We start from the raw sequence: 23,294 nt of genomic DNA on the forward strand, positions 1-23,294 counted from the left end.
TGCATGGAGCCTGCTTCTCCCTCTGCCTATGTCTCTGCCTCTCTCTCTCTCTCTCTGTGACTATCATAAATAAATAAAAATTAAAAAAAAAAAGAAAATTAATATTAATTTGATTCTAATAGTTTTATTATACTTAAATAGTAACTATATTTTGATTGCACAATTGTGTAAAAGATACGAAATCTATTCCACAAATTTACTTATGTGAAAAATGTCTTTTTTTAAGTTAAACTTGGTTCTGGGTCTACCCCACTAAAATGGAAAGAAAGCCAATCTCTATTACTGGGATTCCCAGATCCTTACTTCAGGTTGTGCAAAAGTTAGGACATCCGTGGAGGTCCTTTCTAATACTCTCATCAAACAAAAGTCCAGGACTAAATGGCTTCAAAGGCAATTCTACCAAACATTTAAAGAAAAGTTAATACCCATTCTTATTAAGCTATTCCAAAAAATAGAAGGAAAACTTCTATGAGGTCAGCAGTACCCTGATACCAAAACCAGGTAAAGACACAACCAAAATAGAGAACTGTACAACAGTTTCTCTGATGAACACAGATGCAAAATTCCTCAACAAAATACTAGCAAACCAAATCCAACAATATATCAAAAGAATCATTCACCATGATCAACTGGGATTTATTCCAGAAATGCAAGGATAGCTCAATATTTACAAATCAATCAATGAGACATACCACATCAATGAGAAAGGATAAAAACCATATGATCATTTCAATAGATGCTGAAAAAGCATCTGACAAAACATAACATCCATTCATGATAAAAACTCTCAACAAAGTAGGCCTAAAGGGAACATACTCTAACATGATAAAGGCCATATATGAAAAATCCACAACTAGCATCATCCTCAATGGAGGATAACCGAGAACTTAAGGTCAGGAACAAGACAGAGATGTCCACTCTCCACTTTTATCCAACACAGCACTGGAAGTCCTAGCTGCAGCAATCAGACAAGAAAAAGAAATAAAAGTAGCATCCAAATCAGTAAGGAAAAAGTAAAACTTTCAGTATTGGCAGATGATATGATACTGTATATAGAAAACCTGAAAGACTCCACCAAAAAACTACTAAGAACTGATTAATGAATTCAGGAAAGTCACAGGATACAAAATCAATCTTCAGAAATGTGTAGCATTCTTATATACTAATAATAAAGCAGCAGAAAGAGATATTAAGAAAATAATCCCATTTACTATTACACCAAAAATAATAAAATATCTAGGAATAAACCTCACCAAAGAAGTGAAAGACCTATACTCTGAAAACTATTAAACATTGATAAAAGAAATTGAAATCAACACAAAGAGATGAAAAGGCATTCCACTCTCATGATTAGAAGAATATTGTTAAAATGTCTACACTACCCAAAGCAATCCACATATTTAGTGCAGTCTCTATCAAAATACCAACAGCATTTTTCACAAGAAAATACCAACCCTAAAATTTGTATGGAATCACAAAAGACCCCGAATAACCAAATCAATCTCGAAAAAGAAAAAAGTGGAGGTATCGTAATTCCAGACTTCTATATTACAAAGTTGTGGTAATCAAAACAGTATGGTATTGGCACAAAAATGACACACAGACCAATAGAGCAGAATAGGAAACCCAGAAATAAACCCACAATTATATGGTCAATTAATCTTCCACAAAACAAGAAAGGATATCCAACTGGAAAAAGACAGTCTCTTCAACAAATGGCATTGGGAAAACTGGACAGCTATATACAACAATGAAAGTGGGCCACTTTTTTTCATAATACACAAAATTATACTTAAAATGGATTAAAGACCTAAATGTGAGACCTGAAACCACAAAAATCCTAGAAAAGAGCACAGGCAGTAATTTCTCTGACATTAGCTGCAGCAACGTTTCTCTAGATATGTATCTTAGGGCAAGGGAAATAAAAACAAAATAAACTATTGAGACTACATCAAAATAAAAAGCTTCTGCACAGCAAAGGAAATAATCAACAAAACTAAAAGGCAACCTATTAATGGGAGAAGATATTTGCAAATGACATATCCAATAAAGGGTTACTATCCAAAACATATAAAAAACTAATACAAATCAACACCCCTCAAAAAAACCAAAAAGTCCAACTTAAAATGGGCAGAAGCAAGGTTATGAGGGGGGAATAACTAACTCTCATGTATTTTTGACTTCCTATGTGGCAGATGTCCTCTAGCAAAAGGAACCTAAAATTTGTAAAGGATCAACTTGTCTTAAGTCAGTAGGCAGCTCATGACCCTGGAAGTCAGGTGGCCTTCATATATCTGTGCCAAAATGGGCACAGGAATTTTTGCTGAGCCAAGGCCTGGGGGCTGGCATCGTGTTCCATCAGCTGTTAACCTCACCCTCTGAGAGCCTGTAATTCCCCAGAATCTTCAACAAACAGGCTGAAAACCTCTTCTCTAGGAGCCTACAGTACCCTATTCCTTTCCTAGTTTTCAGGGATCTCTCTCATGATGTTTAATGCCCATTACCAAAATATTCACTGTCTAGTCTCCCTAACAGATGGAGAAGGAAGCAGCTGTCTATGAATGACGATGGCAAAATTTCTCTCAGATATGAAAATGAAAGAAACAGATTGTCAAGTAAAGATAAACTAAGAAGATTTGTCACCAACAGACCTGTTCTAAAATAAATGACTAAAGAAAACTCTTCTGATGGAAGGGAAATGATACCAGAGGGAAAATGGAATTTTAGGAATTAAGGAGGAGCAATAGAAATGTCAAATAGCTATTTGAGAGTAAAAGACTTTTTCTTCTCTTGAGTTCTTTACAACAGGTTATGATAGCACAAAGCAAAAACATAACACTGCAGCAATCTTCAATGTTATAAAGATGTAACATATAAGTAAAGGAACCTATGTGGTAGTATGGTTTCTATGTTCTACCTGAAGTGGCATCATTTTCTTTCTTTCTTTCTTCCTTTCCTCTTTTCCTTTCCTTTCCTTTCTCCCTTCCCTCCTTTTCCTTCCTTTCCTTTCTCTCCCTCCCTTTCTTTCTTTATTTCCTTCCTTCCTTCTTCCTTTCCTCCCTCCCTCCTTCTTTCTTTCCTTCTCAGAGGAGCAAAGGAAGAAGAAGAGAGAGAATCTTAAGCAGGTTCCATGCTCAGTGCAGAGCCTGATGCAGGGCTCAATATCATGACCTGAGTCAAAAATCAAGAGTTGGACATATAACCAACTAAGCTATCCAGGCACCCCACATCATTCTTTTTTTTTTTTTTAAGATTTTATTTATTAGAGAGAGAGAGTGGGAGGGGGGGAACAGACGAGGAGGGAGAGGATGAGAGAGGGAAGGGAAAAGAATCTCAAGCAGACTTCACAGGCTCATCAGCACATGGAGCCCAACTCAGGGCTCGATCTCATGACACCGGATCATGACCTGAGCCAAAACCAAGAGTCAGATGCTCAACTGGCTGAGCCACGCAGGTGCCTTGCATCTTATTTCTAAGTGGACAGAAAAGTTAAATATGAATACTGTAATTCCCTAGAACTACTACTAAAACAACTATACAGAGATACATAATTAAAAATCTCAACAGATTAAAATAAAGTACTAAAAAACATTCAAGCAATCCAGGAAAGGGAGAAAAATAAAAACATAGGGATCAATTATATGTCAACTGTACTTCAGTACATATACACACAACACAGGACAGAGAGAATACAAATAATAAAATGATTGAAATAATCCAAACATATTAATAGTTACATTAAATGTAAATGGTCTAAACACACTGATAAACAGGAACTATTGGATTGAAATTTTTTTAAGAAGACCCAAAAACATGTTCTCTATAAGAAATCCACTTCCAATATAAGTAGAAGGATGCTATTTTTTTTAATGTGGAGTAAATTAATATCAGGAGAAAGCAGTCTTTGGAGTAAGGAAAATTACCAGTAATAAAGAGGAACATTCACTAATGATTTCAAAATGTCCATTCACCAAGAAGACATAACAAACCTAAATGTAAATACAGTAGTTCTCCCTTATCCACAGTTTCACTTTTCCAGGGTATCAGCCGAGGTCTGAAAGTAGATGATCTTGCTGACCTGTGGTAAGAAGGTCAACAGTAAGCTAACACTACATCAAAATGCCTATTTTATCTCTTCTCGTCACAAGGGCAAGTACAGCTCAGTAAGACATTTTGAGAAAAAGAGATAATATTCACATAAGACAGTATGTTTTTATAATTGCTCTATTTGGTTATTAACGTTCTTAATCAATCTCTTATTGTACCTCATTTTAAGTTAAACTTTATCATAGGTATACACATACATAAAGGAAAAAAACAGTACATACAGGGTTCGGTCTGATCCACAGCTTCAGGCATCCACTGGGGGTCTTGGAAAGTATCCCCCACAGATAAAAGGAGACTACCAAATACCTAAAAACAGGCCAACAAAGCTCGAAGGAAAAACTGACAAAACTAACTTCTTATATCAGTTCCAACATATGAAGAGCACCAGTCCACTCCACAAGAAAAAAGGCTGAACAAAATGAAAATAAGCAGGCTGTTTTGAGTCCATCAGAATGAGGTCACAGGGAAAACTACTACCCTAAAAACCAGAGACAGATCTGGGCATACAGAGAACCACAGCTTTGCTGGAACAGAACCCTCCAGAGCCCTTGACTGGTTAAACGTATAAACAGTAACGACAAGTGCTGGAGGCAGACTGTGGAAAGTGGAGTTTGGAACTCCTGGGCAGAGTCCTGAAGAAAGGGGGGAAAACACACTTTCATCAGTTGTTCCTCCAGCAGGCCCCACCTGCTTCTCATGGTGTAGACTGTAGGGAAAGAAAATCCCTCAGGCTTTGGACAGAAGTGAGATTAAAACTAACCATTTTGAAATGCACCCAGAGAAAAGTCACTGTCTTGAAAACTCTCCCATACCAAAGGCCCTCCCACAAGGAAAACTACTTTATCAAAGCCTTATCTCACCCAGGGGAAGGATGACAACTGGGGCCGCCACTAACCTGTCTCATGATAGGGAGGAGAAACAAAACAAAAAAAACCCAAAGGCTGAGAAAGTCTTTCCAAAGGTACACTCCAAGGCACACTCCAAGAAAGTCTTTCCAAAGGCACACTCCAAGGCCAACAAAACACTGAGACTTGACTCACAGGACTGCAGAATGCTTTCCGTGCCCAACAGCTCATCACATCAACAGGGCTCCAGTATCACAGCAATGGATTACAACTGAGAAACTTAAGATGCGGACTCCATTTCAGATGGAATTTCTGGGGAAACTAAAAAATGGTAGACAGATTTAAAAAAAAAAAAAAAAAAAGCACACCTGAAGAGAATCTGAAGCCTCTGACATCTACAACTACAGCAAACATCAAACACTAAACACAGCCTAAGTCCGACCCAGATACACAAAACCTCACACTAAAGGTCTTTTTACTTCAATCCTATTCCCCCAGGTGTCAAGTCCCACTTTTAACAAAAAGTACATAGTGTGGGGCTCCTGGGTGGCTCTATCGGTTAAGCATCCAACTCCTGGTTTTGGCTCAGGTCATGATCTTTGGATCTTGAGATCAAGCCTCGAGTCAGACTCCCCACACTTGGCATGAAGTCTACTGAAGTTTTTCCCTCATCCTCTATTCTTCCCCTTACTCTCTCTAACAAATAAATCCTTTTTTTTTTTTTTAATTACAAGGTGTGCTAATAGCAAGAAATGTGGAGGCTGAGAAAAATTAAGGCCATCCCACCTAAAGTTTAGCATTAGCACAAGTACAGCCATCTTAGGCCCCTGTGAATAAGAGCTGAACTTTATGGGAAAAACTGCAGAATGTCCTCAATGTCCTGGGCAGGTAATCCCATATCAGAAAGACAACAGAGCTCAGAATTGCCCTCAGCAGAGAATCCCATATCAAAAAGACAGCAGAGCCCACGCCCTGGTAGAAAGCCCCATCTTAGAATGAGAACAGAGCTCAATGCCCTTGAAAGCCCCATATCAAAATGTAAACAGAACTTGAGAAATTCTTCCATCCCTTCTGAAAATCCCCTAGACCAGCCTATAAAAAACCCAGCTGTAACCCACTTCGGGGTCCAAGTCCCTGCTCCGCTGTGTCGGGTATACTTGGACCCAAGCTCGAGCTTGCTAATAAACCCTCGTGCACTTGCATTGGTGTCGGCTCCTTGGTGGTTTCTCGGATTCGCGATCTTGGGCACAACAGAAAAAAAAAATACAGTCCAAGGAGACAAGGTAAAAATGAACTCAATTCAGATATGGAAAAGATTTCACAATGATCAGGAATTTACAATAACTATTATTAATATGCTAGGAGCTCTAACGTAAGAATGGACAACCTATAAAAACAGGGAATATAAACAGAGAGATGAAAACTCTAATAAAGAATCAACAGGAAATCCCAGGAATCAAAATACTATAAAAGAAATGAGGAATGCTTTTGACACACTCACCAGTACACTGAAATACGTGCATAATTGGAATATGAGAAAGAGAAGGAACACAGAAAGGAGAGGGAACATTTGAAGTACTAATTTGTGAGAATTTTCCAAAATTCATGGCAGATCCCAAACCACATATCCAGGAGGCTCAGAGGACCCCAACCAAAATAAATACCCAGAAAAACCTACACCTATACATATATTCAAAATACAGGAAACCAAAGACAAATCATGAAAAAAATCCAGAGGGGAAAAAATACCTTACCTATTGTTGAAAAGAAACCACAGACTCAAAATGGTGGCAGTTGGGCCAAGTCACCAAACCAGGTTTCAATACCTAACTTAATTGCACTTTCAACCTGCTCCAGAAAAGAAGTCTTATCTGGTCATAACTTTCTGATCAGCACCCAAGGCAATCTGTCCCATGGGCCTTTGCCACCCCCCAAAGGAAGATGAGGTAATCCACCTTCCCCCTGCATTTCCTCTAAGGGAAGGTGACCTTGCCTGAAACAATCCTCTCTTTCTTTTTTGCTAGTAACTTTCTTGCCCCATCCTCTTTCCTATAAAAAATCTATTTTGTACAACTCCTCTGAGCTCCTCTCTACTTGCTAGATAGGATGCTGCCTCAATTCATAAATTTCTTAATAGAGCCAATTATATCTTCTAATACACTCAACTGGATATTTGTTCTTTAACCCTATAGAGAAGCAAAGTAAAGAATTACATCCAACTTCTCCAAAACCAATCAAGAATAAATGAAGGTAAATAAAAACTCCTTTTTTCTTATTAACTGATTTCATAGATAACTGTTCAAACTCAACGTAGCAACAACCTACTGGGTGATTACAGCTTATGGATAAATGAAACAAATGACAGCAATATTATAAGGAATGGGGGGGAAGGAATTGGTAATATTCTGTCCTGAGGTGCTTTTCACTATCTGTAAAGTGCTACAGTTATCTGAAAGTGGACACAGATTACAACTAACCCTTGGACAATTACATTTGAACTGCATGGGTCCACTTATATACAGATTTTTAAAAATAAATATAGTACTGTAAATGTGTATTCTCTCCCTTATGATTTTTTCTTAAAAGAATTTTTGCTTAAAAAAAAAAAAAAGAATTTTTGCTTTATTTTTGTATTTTTTAATTTTATTTTTAAAATTTTTTATTTAAATTCAATTAACATATAATGTATTATTGGTTTCAGAGGCAGAAGTCAGTAATTCATCAGTCTTATATAACACCCAGTCCTCATTACATCACCCAGTTACCCTGGTCCCCCAGACACCCCCACCAGCAAACTTCAGGTTGTTTCCTATGATAAAGAGTCTCTTATGGTTTGTCTCCCTCTCTGATTTCATCTTGTTTTATTTTTTCCTCTCTTCCTCCAATATCCTTTGTTTTGGCTCTTAAATTCTACATAAGATCATATGATAATTATCTTCCTCTGATCTTATTTTGCTTTGCATAATATCCTACAGTTCCATCCACATTGTTTCAAATGGCAAGATTTCTTTTTTTTTTTTTTTAATTTATTTATGATAGTCACACAGAGAGAGAGAGAGGCAGAGACACAGGCAGAGGGAGAAGCAGGCTCCATGTAGGGAGCCTGATGGGGGACTCGATCCCAGGACTCCAGGATCACACCCTGGGCGGAAGGCAGGCGCCAAACCGCTGAGCCGCCCGGAGATCCCCTAGTCAACTCTTATTATGGGTAAGGTGTCCAATCAATACCAGGCCATTAGTTAAGTTTTTGGGGACTCAAAAGTTAACACACAGTTTCAACTGCTGCAGGGCAGGCCCCTACCCTTCAACATTGTTCAAAGGCTGCCTGTAGTTGTAATCGTATATTGCAAACTCCAGAGCTACCATTAAAATTCTTTTCAGGGCAGCCCCGGTGGCGTAGCGGTTTAGCGCCGCTTGCAGCCCATGGCGTGATCCTGGAGTCCCTGCATCAAGCTCCCTGCATGGAGCCTGCTTCTCCCTCTGTCTGTGTGTCTCTGCCTCTCTCTGTGTCTCTCATGAATAAATAAATAAAATCTTAAAAAAAAAAAAAAAACTGCAAGGAGAAACAGACACATCCACTGTTTTATTTTGTTTTTCTTTAAGATTTTATACCATTTTTTATGAATTGGAAAACACAATATAATTATCAATTCTCCTTAAACTGAGCTACAGATTTAACCTAATTTCAACAGAAACCCCAGCAGAATTGATAGACAAGTAGGTTTTTTTTAAATTTTATTTATTTATTCATGACAGACACACACAAACACAGAGAGAGAGAGGCAGAGACACACGCAGAGGGAGAAGCAGGCTCCATGCAGGGAGCCCGATGTGGGACTCGATCCCAGGACTCCAGGATCCCACCCTGGGCTGAAGGCAGCGATAAACCACTGAGTCACCCAGGCTACCCGACAAGTAGGTTTTAAAATGCACACGGAAAGGCAAAGAACTAGAACAGCAAAGGATTTCAACAAAAAAAGAATGGAACTGGAGAATCCACCTTACCTATTTTAAGAGTTACGTTAAGGCTAGTATCCAAGATCTATGAAGAATTTATCAAACCCAACAGCAAATAATACAGTCAAGAAATGGGCAGAAGACACAAACAGACATTTCTCCAGAAAAGATATACAAATCGCCAAGAAGCACATGAAGAAATGCTCCGCATCACTTGCCATCAGGGAAATACAAATCAAAACCACAATGAGATACCACCTCACACCAGTGAGAATGGGGAAAATTAACAGGACAAGAAACAACAAATGTTGGAGATGATGTGGAGAAAGGGGAACCCTCTTGCACTGTTGGTGGGAATGTCAACTGGTACAGCCACTCTGGAAAACTGTGTGGATGTTCCTCAAGGAGTTAAAAATAAAGCTACCCTATGACCCAGCAATTGCACTACTAGGTATTTACCCCAAAGATACAGATGTAGTGAAATGACAGGACAAAAAAAAAAAAAAAAAAGAACTGACAGGACACCTGCAACCCCCATGTTCATAGCAGCAATGTCCACAATAGCCAAACTGTGGAAAGATCCCAGAGGTCCACAAACAGATGAATGGATAAAGAAGATGTGGCGCGCACGTGCACACACACACACACACACACACAGAGGAATATTACTCGGCCATCAAAAAGGATGAAATTGGGCACGCCCGGTGGCGTAGCGGTTTAGCGCTGCCTGCAGCCTGGGGTGTGATCCTGGAGACCCAGGATCAAGTCCCGCGTCGGGCTCCCTGCATGGAGCCCGCTTCTCCCTCTGACTGTGTCTCTGCCTGTCAGTTTCTCTCTCTCTCTGAATAAATAAATTAAAAAAAAAAAAACTTATTAAAAAAAAAAAAAAAAAGGATGAAATTTTAACATTTACATTGACCTGGATGGAACCGGAAGGTATTATGCTGAGTGAAATAAGTCAGTCAGAGAAACACAATTATCATATGGTTTCACTCATGTGGAATATAAGAAACAGTGCAGAGGATCATAAAGGAAGGGAGTGAAAACGGAACAGGAAGAAATCAGAGAGAGATAAACCATAGGAGGCTGTTAACTGTAGGAAATAAAGGGTGGGTTGCTGGAGGGAAGGTAAGGGAATGGGGTAATCAGGTGACAGGCATTAAGGAGGGCACATGATGTGATAAGAACTGGCTATTATATGCAACTGATGAATAAATGAACTCTACATCTGAAACTAATGATGTTGGCTAATTGACTTTAAATTAAAAAAAGAAAAAAAGTTACTTTAAAGCTCTAGTATCGAGAGAGTGGTACTAGTAAAGGGATAAACACATACACACATACATAAATGAACCAGATTACAGAGGATCCATTAACAGACTCATAAATACAGCCCTTTGATCTGACAAAATTGCAAAAAAATTCAATAAAGAATAGCCTCTTCAATTAATGGTATTGGAACAATCAAATATCTACATGCAAAGAAAAAACAGCCCTTCAATGTAAACCTCATACCTAGTACAAAACTTAATTCAAAAATTTTAATTTCTTTTAAAGTTTGTTTATTTGAGAAAGAGAAAGAAAGTGCATGCACACAAAGCACAAGCAAGTGGTAGGGAGGGGAAGAGGGAAAGGGAGAAGCGACTCCCCACTGCACAGGGAACTGGACCGGGCTCATCAATCCCAGGATCATGACCTGAGCAGAAGGCAGATGCTCAACTGACTGAGCCATCCAGGCGCCCCTTAACTCAAAATTTATCATCACACTAAACACAAAAATGTAAAAGTACAGCACTATTAGAAAAAAACACAGGGGATCCCTGGGTGGCTCAGCGGTTTAGCGCCTGCCTTTGGCCCAGGGCGTGATCCTGGAGTCCCGGGATCAAGTCCCACATCAGGTTCCCGGCATGGAGGCTGCTTCTCCCTCCTCCTGTGTCTCTGCCCCCCCCCCCCTCTCTCTGTCTCAAACAAATAAATAAATAAGTTAATAAGTTTAAAAAAAAAAGAAAAAACACAGAGGGAAATCTTAATGGCCTGAACTTTTTAAAATAAGACACAAAAAGTAAAATCTATACAAGACACATCAATAAATTGGATTGCAGCAAAATTAAAACTTTTTGCTGTAAGGTTCTGCTCAGAGAATGAAAAGACAAGTCGCCAACCACAAATGCAAACCACATATCCCACAATGAGTTTGCATAGAGAATATATAAGAACTATCAAAACTGAACAGTTAGAAACAACCCAATTAAAAAAAAAAAAAAAAAAAGCTTGGAAAACATTAGAACTGACACACTTCCAAAGAAAACACATGGATGGAAATAAGCACAGGAGAAGATGTTCAACATCATTCACCATTAGGAAAATCCAAATTAAAACAGTAATGAGCGAGGCCTGGGTGGCTCATTCAGTTAAGTGTCTGCCTTTGGCCTCAGGTCATGAACCCAGGCTTCCAAGATGCAGCTCCATGTTGGTCTCTCTGCTCAGCAGAAAGTCTGTATTTCCCTCTCTCTCTCTCTCTCTCTTTCTCTTTAAAATAAATAAGAAAAAAAAAACTGTAATGAGATACCACTACACGTCTGTTAAAATAGCTAACATTAAAAAAATTTTTTTTAAGATTTTATTTATTTATTCATGAGAGACAGAGAGAGAGAGAGAGGCAGAGGGAGAAGCAGGCTCCATGCAGGGAACTCGATGCGGGACTCGATCCCGGAACTCCAGGATCACACCCTGGGCCGAAGGCAGGCACTAAACCGCCGAGCCATCTAGGGATCCCCCTAACATTAAAATTTTTAAGAAATTCCAGTATCAGCAACTGGCAAGGTGAACAAATGAAACTGTCATACATTGCTGCTAGAAATGCAAAATGGTAAAGTCACTCTGGAAAGAAAGCAGTTCCAAATTAAACAGCCTTACTGTATGACTCAGCAACCCCATACCTCAGTATTTACCCTAGAAAAAGCAAAAACATGTTCACGCAAAATCTGTATGACACATGTTTGTAGCGTCTGTATACACAACTGTAAAAACTGGACACTATCCTAACATCCTCCAACTGGTGAATGGATTGACATCCATCCTCACCCTGAATGCTACTGATTAATAAAAGGAACACAAAGACTGAGAGAAAGAAGCCAGTTTGGACAGGATACATGTTGTAAGATTCCATTAATGTGACATTCTGGGAAAGGGTCAGCAAACAGGTGGGCAGGATTAAGGACCACAAAGGGGCAGCAAGTGTGTGTTTTGGGGGATGAAACTGTTCTGTTCTCATTGTCGTGATGATTACAAATTTATACCTGTTTCAACTTCCAGAACTGTACACACTAGACATACACACTTATGAGTCAATTTTAGCACATCTAATATTTTTTAAGGAGAGGGACATCCTTTTCCAAAAACCTGTGCCTTTAGCTCTCCAACATAAAGGTCTCTGAATGCAAGAGAACACCAAGTAGATGTCAGCTGCTGTCTTGGAATGAAAAGAAAAAAAAAAGAAAGAAAAAGAAAAACAGAATAAAACATGTATTCTATTTCAGTTAATTATCCTGCTGCAGGTTTATAAATGCTAAGGCATTTATACCTAGGTTTTATTGAACAAAATAATTTCAGTTCACAAACTCTGAGAGTCTGAGATCATTAACTTCCCAAAGGGTCTCAATCTCACTCCAATCTGAGCAGCAATGGTGTGGAATGCTGGTCTGGGAAGCTGCAATCTCCCTCCCATCCCACAGCAGCAGCCCATATCTTGGACAAATGGAGGTAGGTGGGTCACCTCCTCCCGGGAGGCCACTGCGAGGGAGAGGGGAGATGTGAGTGCAGATAGATCTCGAGAGAGACAAACAGGTACTGATGACTAGTAACCTAGATTTCTCTCTGAAGTAAAAGGCGAGTGTTGGCACTAGGGCAAGCACGGAGGCATGCAGAACGGGCGGACTCTTTCCTGAATGCTGTTGTACAAAACGCATCCGGGAATGTGAGCTCCCACAACCCTTATCATTTGAGAAATATTACTGGTCACAGAACCACCCAGAGTTTTATCATTAGCCAGGTGGACCATTTGATTCTCTATCAAATGCTAGAAATTCCAGAAGAGAATTCATATGCACACTTTTTGTATTTTCTATAATGTTTGAGAAGCTGAGCAAGTGGATGTTACCTGCATGCTACTGTGCAACCTCATAGCTGACACATTATTAGCAAATACGGACCAGGAGGTGAGTAAAAGGAGGAAGCCCGCTGCTTGCTTCAGCATTCTCACTCTGGGAAGAACAATACTGTCAAGAAATCCAGGAAAGGAGACTGACTACCTAACTGCAGAATCTTGCTTTTCATTACAAAAAAAATAAGCAAACATTTAATAGGCATAATCTTCCTGGTCAGTAAAGAAACCCAAATTAAAACAACTTAAGAGGTTTTCACACCAGGGCATGGGTGACGTGATTCCATACATCTGGCATGCCAGGATGGAGGGCAGGCCTTGCCACAGCCCCTGCACAGAGGAGCCAGTGGGGAAGATATGACTGGAGACCCAAATGCACACTTACCCACCAGCAATATGAGTGGGTAGTGGTAGGCAGAGCAGGGCTGCAGGAAAAAAGGAAGATGTGTACATTTTATACCAACAGAGAAACAATACAGGAAGACTGCAATTCTTCATAGAATGCTTACCTGAAAGTATCTAATTGCTCAGAACAAAATCAAAAACCTAACAAAAGGGAAACACCTCAGCACACCATGGTTTATAGAAACAGACAAGCCTGTAAACTCCAACACACAAACACCTGTCAGTTTATTTTTTTTTTAAGATTTTATTTATTTATTCATAGACACAGAGAGAGAGGGGCAGAGACACAGGGAGAAGCAGGCTCCATGCAGGGAGCCCGATGTGGGACTCGATCCTGGGTCTCCAGGATCACACCCCAGGCTGCAGGCCGCACCAAACCGCTGCGCCACCGGGGCTGCCCAACACCTGTCAGTTTAAAAAAAGACCCAAAATTACTGCAGTGGTGACATCCCAATCAAAGAATGTGTCAGACGGGGGGAGGGGAAGGAAGAGGCGGAAAAACCCTGAACAAAACAGAAGGCCAGCACATGCTCCCATTTTAAGTCCACAAAATACACACCACAGGAAATGAGCACACAACTTGGAGGGTAATAGGGTCTTGATTAATAAGGTTTTTTTTTTTTCCTTTAAGTACCGAATTTATTATTTTTTGGAGTATTTGCATATTTTGCCCTTATGACATTTCTTTTTGTGGGATGATTGTTGTTATTTATTTTTATTTCAGTCAAGTGACCTTTAAAGGTTGAAGGAGAAAAATAAGAAGGGCACTATGAGATTTTCTTAACCCTCTACTCCCAGCTGTGTAAGTTCTGCACAGGAAGGAGGTCTCTACCTCTGACCCCTCAGTAAGTTGCTTGCTTTTGCCAAATAGTCTTTGGATAATACAAAACTAGTATTTCTTGAGCTCATCATATGATGGGCACATTCCTAAACACCTAGGAATTTATTAGCCTTGTGAGGGAGGCACCACTGTTATCCCATACTGAAGGCGAGGATACTGAAGCACAGAAAGGTTAAGTATTTGCCCTAAGTCACAGAGCTAGTAAACGAACACATATTGAGGTCTAATTCCACAGTCAGAACTACCAACCTTTACATTCTGCCTCATGTCTACTAATAATATCCAAATATACAAAGTTTTGAATATTAAAAAAAGTTTTTCCATGCCTAAGTGCAGGACTCTGAAATCCAGAATATATGGGGAAATGTCTCTTCCAGTTCTAAACCAAACCTAATGTTACATAAGAATTTTATATTAGTAAATCTAATCATAAGGAAAGAACATTAACTTGCATAGTCCCCCAAATTACAAAGCAATACTTCAACCAAACATTCCCTGTCCCAATCCATTTCTAGTTATCTGCTATGAAACAGTGAGATATCTTCTCTTCACCAGAACCAGGGTGTAATTTTTGTTGCATATTGGCTATAAAGAATATAAGAGAATAAAATAAAATAAAATAAAATAATACAACCAATAAGATTTACTTAGAAAACCGTTAACAATCCCCCCCGCCCACCCACCAGCATTATTGTCCCACTTTTCACATCTAAAATTCCAGCCACATAATCAAGAGCAAAAGGCACATGTTGGTCTTCTCTGTTCTTTACACATATTTAAAAGTCCACAGAATCCAGCAGTGGACTGAAGATTTTGTATTTCTATTTCTAAAGAATGAGCCTGCTGTGAAGGTCAGTGTCAACAGCAACTACTCCATGGCCATAAAAGCAGATTCAGAATTGCCAAGAACTAATTAATAAATGAATGAATGAATGAATGAATGAATGAATGAATGAGGAAAGAAAGAAAGAAGAAAGAAAGAAAGAAAGAAAGAAAGAAAGAAAGAAAGAAAGAAAGAAAGAAAGAAAGAAAGAAAGAAAGAAAAAATAAGAATTGCCAAGAACTACTCGTCTTCAATGCAGATAAAACAAGACAGCCCAAGAAACAGGCCCTGGGGAAATCACTGTGTTTTGCTATTGCAGCTGCTTGAAGTCCATGCCAAACAAAATAAACTAAAATAAAATGCTGTAAACCCGGGCTGATGCAAAATAACACTTGGGACGGAACCCTTTGCACACCTGACACATGTGGGGCTCAGGAGCTGATGAGACTTGATGCTCTGCTACAGAAAACTCCAACACTGTAGTGACTGGTGGCCCCGGTGCAGAGGAGCTCAGGAACACCAGGCCGCTGGCACCTGGCAGCCCCTGGTGAGCATCCAATGCCCAACTCAACCTGCTCCTGACTCACCCCAGAACTGGACAGAAATCTAGGAGCAAGCGCTGGGAGTCAAGAAACAAGAGCCTGGCCACACACCTGTCCCCACAGGGCGTCTGCTTAACAGGACTCAGCTCCTTGAATGATTCTAGTTAAGTGTTTAAAAAGCTCTCCCATTTCAAGTCACAGAATTTGAGTTTTATTCTACCTTAAGTTGCCTGGTCCATTATCTTAACAGATTTGGGAAGGCCGTTCTTACTCAACAAATAGGGAAAATGAGGCACGGACATTTAGAGTACAAAGACGCTTCAAGAAACTGGCCGCACTAGAACTAGTACGTGCCATGAGGTGAGACTGGGTGAGGGCCTCCCACTGACCCATCTCCTCACACAAAGGGGACAGTTCCCTACGCACCGGAAGCCATGGGGTCATTCCTAGGCCATCACTGGCTAAAAATCAGGTTTCTGCTCCCTGAGTCAGGAAACACAAAGGAGGAGCAGTTCTGAGCGCTGGAAGCGAAGACAGGAGTCCAGCTGGAATGTGTTGAGTTTGAAACATCTGTAAGGACCGATGGGGAATGAGCAAAGGCAGCTGGACGTCTGGCCTACTATGAAGCACAACGGAACAAAAAAGCTGTACACACAAAACTACTGGAAGGATTGTCCTCTTTTTCTCCTAACCTCTTCAGACAACAAAGTCAGAGAAAATACCACACTTCATCAAACCCAGGGTATCAATGATTCTAAAACCAATAACTTAAAAACAAAACCCTGCTATCAAAATCTGACACAATACTAAGGCAGCAAGGATTGCAAGATGCATCCCACATTCAGAGACATTATAACAAGAAAAAAAAGGTATTTAGATTGCAGTGAATACATAATAAACATTTTTGTGACTTTTTATTCTGATATAATTTCTAGTTTATAGAAAAGTTGCAAGAACGGTACAAAGAATTCCCTAATACCCTTTACCCAGGGAGCTCCACCAGTTGTTCTCACTTTGCCCCATTTATCATGCAATAGGCATAAATAATATAATAGATAATATATATATATATATAAAGGATATAATAGATACCATTTTCTACCTCCTTCCTTCTTTGATTGTTTCATACTTTGTGCCCACCATCTCTAAATATCAGCATGTGCTTACCAAACTCAAGGACACAGTGACAGTAGAATGGAAAGATCAAACTCAGGCAATGTGAACCTGATATCATAATACTATTGTCTATTCTATCATTCACATTCAAATTCTGTCCATTGTCCCAATAATGTCTTTTATAGCTTTCCTGCCCCCTTCCTGGCCCCATTCCAGGGTCAAGTAGTGTATACAAGTGTCAGGTCCCTTTAGTTCCTCACTCTTCGTGTTTCCTGACCTTGAAAGTTTTGCAGAGTACAGAGGCCAGTTAGTTACTCTGTAGAACATCACACAAATGGAGTTTGTCTAATGTCTCCACACAGAGAGTCAGGTTATGGCAGCAATGCCCCCAGGGTGAGGTGGGTGAGGTAGCCCTTCTCAGTCCCCTCATCTAGGAGGCACAGTGAAGTCTCTTTACAGGTGATATTCACTTTGATCGTTAGTTAGGATGGCATGCACAACAGGGCAATTAGCTTTTATAAGAATGTGAATTATGAGAATTTTTTTAAAAGATTTTATTTATTTAGAGGTGCCTAGGTGGCTCAGTTAAGTATATGCCTTCGGCTCAGGTCATGATCTCAGGGTCCTGGGATTGAGCTCCATGTGGGGCTAACTGCTCAGTGGGGAGCATGCTTCTCCCTCTCCCTCGGCCCCTCCCCACTGCTCATTCTCTCTCTCTCAAATGAATAAATCTTTTTTAAAAAGATTTTACTTATTTATTTAGTTAGAGAAAGAGAGAGCATGTACATGGGGGAGGGGGAGGAAGGAGAGAGAATGTCAAGCAAACTGTCGGCTGAGCAGAGTTTCAGTGCTGGGGAGTCAAGCACTGAACTGACTGGGCTGAACCAATATTTAGGGGCCCAGGCTGCTCCTTTTCACATATTGTCATGTTGATGGTAGCTGTCTTACCACTGGAGGAAGAGGGAGGTTGGCTTCTGTGACTCTCTAAGAATGAGGAGTAACACACCCAGTGGCCTCTGTGTCATTGGCTTCTGGGCCATTGAACCAGCTGGAAGGGGACTACCCCACCTTGGTCTGTGATAGACCCCACACTTCCTGGCTGCTACTCTGTGGAAGCAGGGTGCATGGGGGCTACGGAGGTCAGGCTTTGGGTACCTGGTCACTGGAGGGCTTATGTGGCTCCCCACACAGTAGACTGTATCCCCTAGGCCCTCTGTATGGCTTGTGCACTGGCCGTGCTGGTGTCAGAAATGGAGCCCTGGTCTCTAGGTGATTTGTTTTTATTTACTTTTTTAATTTTTTAGACCTAATTTTTTTGATGATTTGTTTCAAAATTGTGCACTCACTGTGTGCCAGCCTCTGTTCTCTGCTTTCAGTAAACTCTTCCATGTAGTCCTCATAACAGTGTGCTGAGCTGGGGCATGCTCTTATCCCCATCCTGAAAACAGGGGGTTATGCTCAGAATCACATGGCCCTGAAGGGTGCACCAGGATCTGGATAGGCTCTTTGCAGATTCTCTGCCTCCTAGCATGTGAGATTTCTACTATATGTCACTGCCTCAGCGACTAGATCATTTCTGTACATTTAAAAGAAAGTCAAGAATTTTCAGTGCTGATACAAAACTGTGACTTACACAATTTGTCTAGATGTATGAGGCGAGTGAGAAGGGAATTGGCAACTCAAATTCCATGTGTTAAGAGTTCTGCTTTGCATTGGTGGGCATCATGTGTGTGCCCAAGGAAATAACATTAAACGGTTAAGTCTGATATTGGGATTGGGACTGTAGCTTCTGTCAGCCACCACGTGGTCCTGCCAGAGCAACCTCCTGGGAATGTCATTCACACTGGGGCATGTTGGGTCTCCCTCAGGGTCACAGATGGCATCAGACCAAACATAAGAACCAACATCAACTAATGTAATGAAATGGTCACTGATTTGGGGTTTAGTTTAAATGGCACAGGAATTTCATAAACAGTTACACATTATTTAAAAATCAATAGAATGGTCTGCTCAGTCAGACTTTGAGAGCAGGTTGCCATGCCCCAGGGAGTGCTCAAGGTATCCAGAACATCTTCACCTGCCCACCACAGGTGGCCTGAGGAGGGAGGAGCTAGGACTGCTGGACCATATGGCCTCCAGGAGTCCTTCTTAACTCAGGCTTTGCCAGGCCTGCTCTGTGGCAAAAGTGTGGCTTTAAAATTAAGCAGTTCTTGATGCATTTTAAATTCTTTTTGAACTTTTATTATTTCAAACTATACATATGAAGTAAGACTTTGATGTCTGTAGATGTTACTACTTAAAATTCTCATAATTATTTGGGGCACCTGGGTGGCTTGGTCAGTTGAACATCTGACTCTTGATTTTGGCTCAGGTCATGATCTTGGCATCCTGGGATTGAACACTCCCAGTTCAGCCACTGGAACAATCCCTTCTTCCAGGACTTCCCTATCTGTTTAAGCCAAGACTGAGTTGGGTTTTCCATCATTGGAAACATCCCAACTGATAGACATCCCAACTGATGGACATCCACAAATGTAAAATTCTTAACTGAAAACTTAAAAAACTAGACATTGTGAAGAATGATTTCCCTTCAGATCTTTAACAATAACTAATGACCACTTTGACAAACTCCAACACACCAAAATCTTAACTTATTAAACAAAGCAGATCCCAAAGCAAAATAACTGGGTTATAAGAGCCTGTGTCGGGGATCCCTGGGTGGCTCAGCGGTTTGGCGCCTGCCTTTGGCCCAGGGCACGATCATGGAGTCCCGGGATCGAGTCCCGCATTGGGCTCCCGGCATGGAGCCTGCTTCTCCCTCTGCCTGTGTCTCTGCCTCTCTCCTCTCTCTCTCTCTCTCTCTCTCTCTCTATCATAAATAAGTAAATAAATTAAAAAAAAAAAAGAGCCTGTGTCACATCATAAAAGGATCTGCCAGTTTCCTCTCATGTAACACAAAATAAGTCAATGTACAAAAGCTGATATATGCCAGCGCTTCTCACACTTGAGTCTATTAGAATTACCTAGAGGCCACTGGTTTATTTGAGAAGCAAATGATTTCAACTTAAGGAAGACTGTATTGGTACAACAAGCCATTCTGTCTTGAAGTTTAAGGAAGGACAATCTGAGGTTGAGAGAGACATATATCACCAGGCAGCACCAGCTGGGTGCTCTTTCATCAAGATTTTATTTTATTTTCTTTAAAGATTTACTCATTTGAGAGAAAGAGAGGGAGAAAGGAAGAGAGGGCACAGAGACCATGCCAGCACAAACAGGGGAGAAAGGAGCCCCTTTCATCAAGATTTTAAAAACACAGGACGCCTGGGTGGCTCAGTGGTTGAGCATCTGCCTTTGGCTCAGGGCATGATCCCGGGGTCCTGGGATCGAGTCCCACATCAGGCTCCCTGCATGGAGCCTGTTTTCCCCTCTGCCTATGTCTCTGCCTCTGTGTGTGTGTCTCTCATGAATAAATAAATAAAATCTTTAACACACACAGACACACCAACATCCAAAGGGCTTCTCCATTCCTGGGTTCACAGAAAGAAACATTCAGAATCCTTTGGTGGAAGTCTCAGAAGGCTCAAGGTTACCCCAAGGATGGGCAAAGGAAAAGCCCTCCAAATAGCTGCAGGTGGAATGTGACCCAAAGTTTTTGCCTCCTGCGTGTGACTAACCAAATCTCTGGCCAGGAGCCTGAATTCTTAATTTGCACTTGAAGCCAAGGACTCAGCTCAGCCCAAATCTAAAGTCTAGCTACAGCCATGACCACTCAGCCTTTTACAGAATAACCACGGAATCGAGAGCAAAGTGGCTGTGGCTCTGGAGTTGCCCCTGCAGGTCAGAGGGCTCTGGAGTTGCCCCTGCAGGTCAGAGGGCACTCCTGCCCCTCCAGCCAGGAGCGACACCATGCCCCTGACTACGCCTCTCAAACTTCTAGTTCAAGGTGAGGCCAGGACATTGTGTTTCTGCTTCCTTATTCTAGGCCTTCCCTCAGTCAGGGAAGGAGAGTTCTAGCAGCCACCTTTTCCTGGTAAAATCTCAAAGGTAAACGTCCAAGGTAAAAAGAATATGGTCAGAGGGATCTCTCACATATCCAAATCTCAAATCCCACGTGTGCCATCTTCCCCCAAAAAAGGACCCTCCACCAACCAGCACTCAAAGCCACTTACCATTAAAAGGCAGGATCTGAATACTTTGAATACTTACAGTTAGAGCTCTGCAACTCTTCTGTTAGTCTATTTTCTACCACCAAATGTTCATAAGGACTAAGGATGGGAACAAAGGACACACACTACCAGGAAGGGATTTCCAACATGCTGTTGGCAAATGACTGTGTCAGTTCCCCCATCCCTGAGCAGCCCTATAAAACACAATGTATAGAGATAAGTAAGAGGGATAAACAGTTTTACATCAAAGATTATATAAAGTCCTCAATTTTCAAAACGTTGAGACCCTAACTTTTCCTCTATAAAATGTTTCTAATTTGGTGGTGTTAAATGTTATCTGATGTTCAGTTTCTTCCGAGAAGGCTTGTTATTCTCTCATTCTGCAAATATCATTATCCCATATTTTTTATTGAATCTGAAATACGTAAGACCCATTTTTATTTGCCAGTATAGACGAGTTCAATGTGTAATAGTCTAGGCCACTAACAGTCGATGTATAAGTGAAATAGAAAAGGGACAGCACGGGGATCCCTGGGTGGCGCAGCGGTTTGGCGCCTGCCTTTGGCCCAGGGCGGGATCCTGGAGACCCGGGATCGAATCCCACATCGGGCTCCCGGTGCACGGAGCCTGCTTCTCCCTCTGCCTGTGTCTCTGCCTCTCTCTCTCTCTCCGTGACTATCATAAATAAATAAAAAATTAAAAAAAAAAAAAAAAAGAAAAGGGACAGCACGGACAAGACGCCTGATCTAACTGCCTCAGCACTTTTCTTTTAATATCCACAAACTCTGACACACAGTTCATAAATCTCTGAGGCAGCTTAGTGTTCTGTTCAACAGACCAATTTTAACTATCTTTAACTTTCTACTTTGAAACGTATTCTAAGTCCAACAGGGAAAACCTGGGGATCTCAGTAACAGTTCCAAGAAAAGCTCGCGGTCACCTGTAGCCCGTCCTTCCTGCTGACCGCGCTGACGGCATCACTTGACCTTCTCCAGGCTCCGCGGCGGTGCCCGGGGCGCCCCCGCCCCCGCCCCGCCCCCGCCCCGCCGCGGGACCGCGTGGCCTCGGTGTGGAACACCCGAAGAGATCAGACCGACTCCTGCGTGGGCTTCGAGGCGGAGCCCGCGAACGAGAGGAGCAACCAGTGCAGCACCTAAACCCTGCAGCAGGCCTTGAGTCCCGGACAGTGAAGTGTCATTTCAGACAAATTCTCCAAGTGCAAACCCGTGATAAGCCGAAGGATGTAACCCCTGTGCGGAGTCGGAGCCCCGCAGGCGAAGGGCAAGGCCGCAATCCCGGCGCCCCGCCCCGCCCCGCCCCGCCCGGAGGAAGGTCCGCGGACCCCGCGCTCGCCCCGAAGCCGACCGCACGCAGCCGTCCAGGCCCGCGGCGAGGCCCAGCGGAGGAACCGCAGCGACGGCGGGACCCGGCTTCCAGAGGCGCGGGGGCAGTCGGATTCCCGCGGGACGCGTGCCTCGGGAGTGACCGGCCCGCCCCGCCCCAGCCTCCCCGGGGGGCGGGAACGGCGGCCCGCACGTCGGGCTTCCTGCTCCGGGGCCCCGCGCCCCCGCCCCGCGCCCCCGCCCCGCGCCAGGGCGGATGCGGCCGTGTCGGGGGCTCGCCCCACGGTCCCGCCGCGCCCACAGTCGCAGGGCCTCGGGCCCCCTCGCCCCCACCCGCCGACGGCCTGGGGCGCAGCCTTTCCTGTCGCGCCGCACCCGGCCCCACGCGCGGCGGAGGGCAGAGCCCCGGGGCCGCTCACCTGGGCGGCGGGCGCCGACGATCTTCCGCGCGGGCCACGGGGCAGGCCCAGGGCGCCGGCGCACGCACCCGGCCCTCGTCCCGCCCACCGCTCTTTGTGTCTGGAGGCCCCGGCGCCGCGCTCCCGCAGCCTCCAGGCCGCCGCCCCCTGGTCCTCTCCGGCCGCGACGGGGCGTGCCACCCGAGGGGGGGCGGGGGCGGGGCGAGCGGGCGGGGCGAGCGGGCGGGGCGAGCGGGCGGGGCGAGCGGTCGGGGCGAGCGGGGCCCGGGGCGGGGGCGTGCCACCCGAGGGGGCGGGGCGGGGCGAGCGGGCCGGGGCGAGCGGCGGGGCGAGCGGGCGGGGCGGGGCGGGCCACCCGAGTGGCGGGGCGGGGGCGAGCGGGGCGGGGCGAGCGGGCGGGGCGAGCGGGCGGGCGAGCGGGGGCGGGGGGGCGAGCGGGCGGGGCGAGCGGGCGGGCGGTGCGCCACCCGAGGGGCGGGGGGCCAGGGACCCGAGGGGGCGGGGCGGGGCGAGCGGGGCGGGGCGAGCGGGCGGGCGAGCGGGCGGGGCGAGCGGGCGGGGCGAGCGG

General features: G+C 43.2%; 1 protein-coding gene across 4 annotated transcripts in view; it reads right to left on the reverse strand.

Annotated features, from left to right (window-relative positions):
• The window catches only part of NINL (ninein like), a 138,129-nt gene extending 115,274 nt beyond the window's left edge, over positions 1-22,855 (reverse strand). For 3 of the 4 annotated variants that reach the window (XM_038570237.1, XM_038570236.1, XM_038570234.1), the window contains exon 1: positions 22,727-22,855. The gene's annotated coding sequence lies outside the window, so the exon portion shown is untranslated. Of the gene's footprint in view, positions 1-21,004; positions 21,159-22,726 lie in introns of all 4 variants that reach the window. The other variant, XM_038570235.1, reaches the window with a different exon arrangement.
• Between the last annotated feature and the right edge of the window lie 439 nt (positions 22,856-23,294).

The sequence above is a fragment of the Canis lupus genome, chromosome 23 (assembly GCF_011100685.1).
Source record: "Canis lupus familiaris isolate Mischka breed German Shepherd chromosome 23, alternate assembly UU_Cfam_GSD_1.0, whole genome shotgun sequence".
NCBI classification, from domain to species: domain Eukaryota; kingdom Metazoa; phylum Chordata; class Mammalia; order Carnivora; family Canidae; genus Canis; species Canis lupus.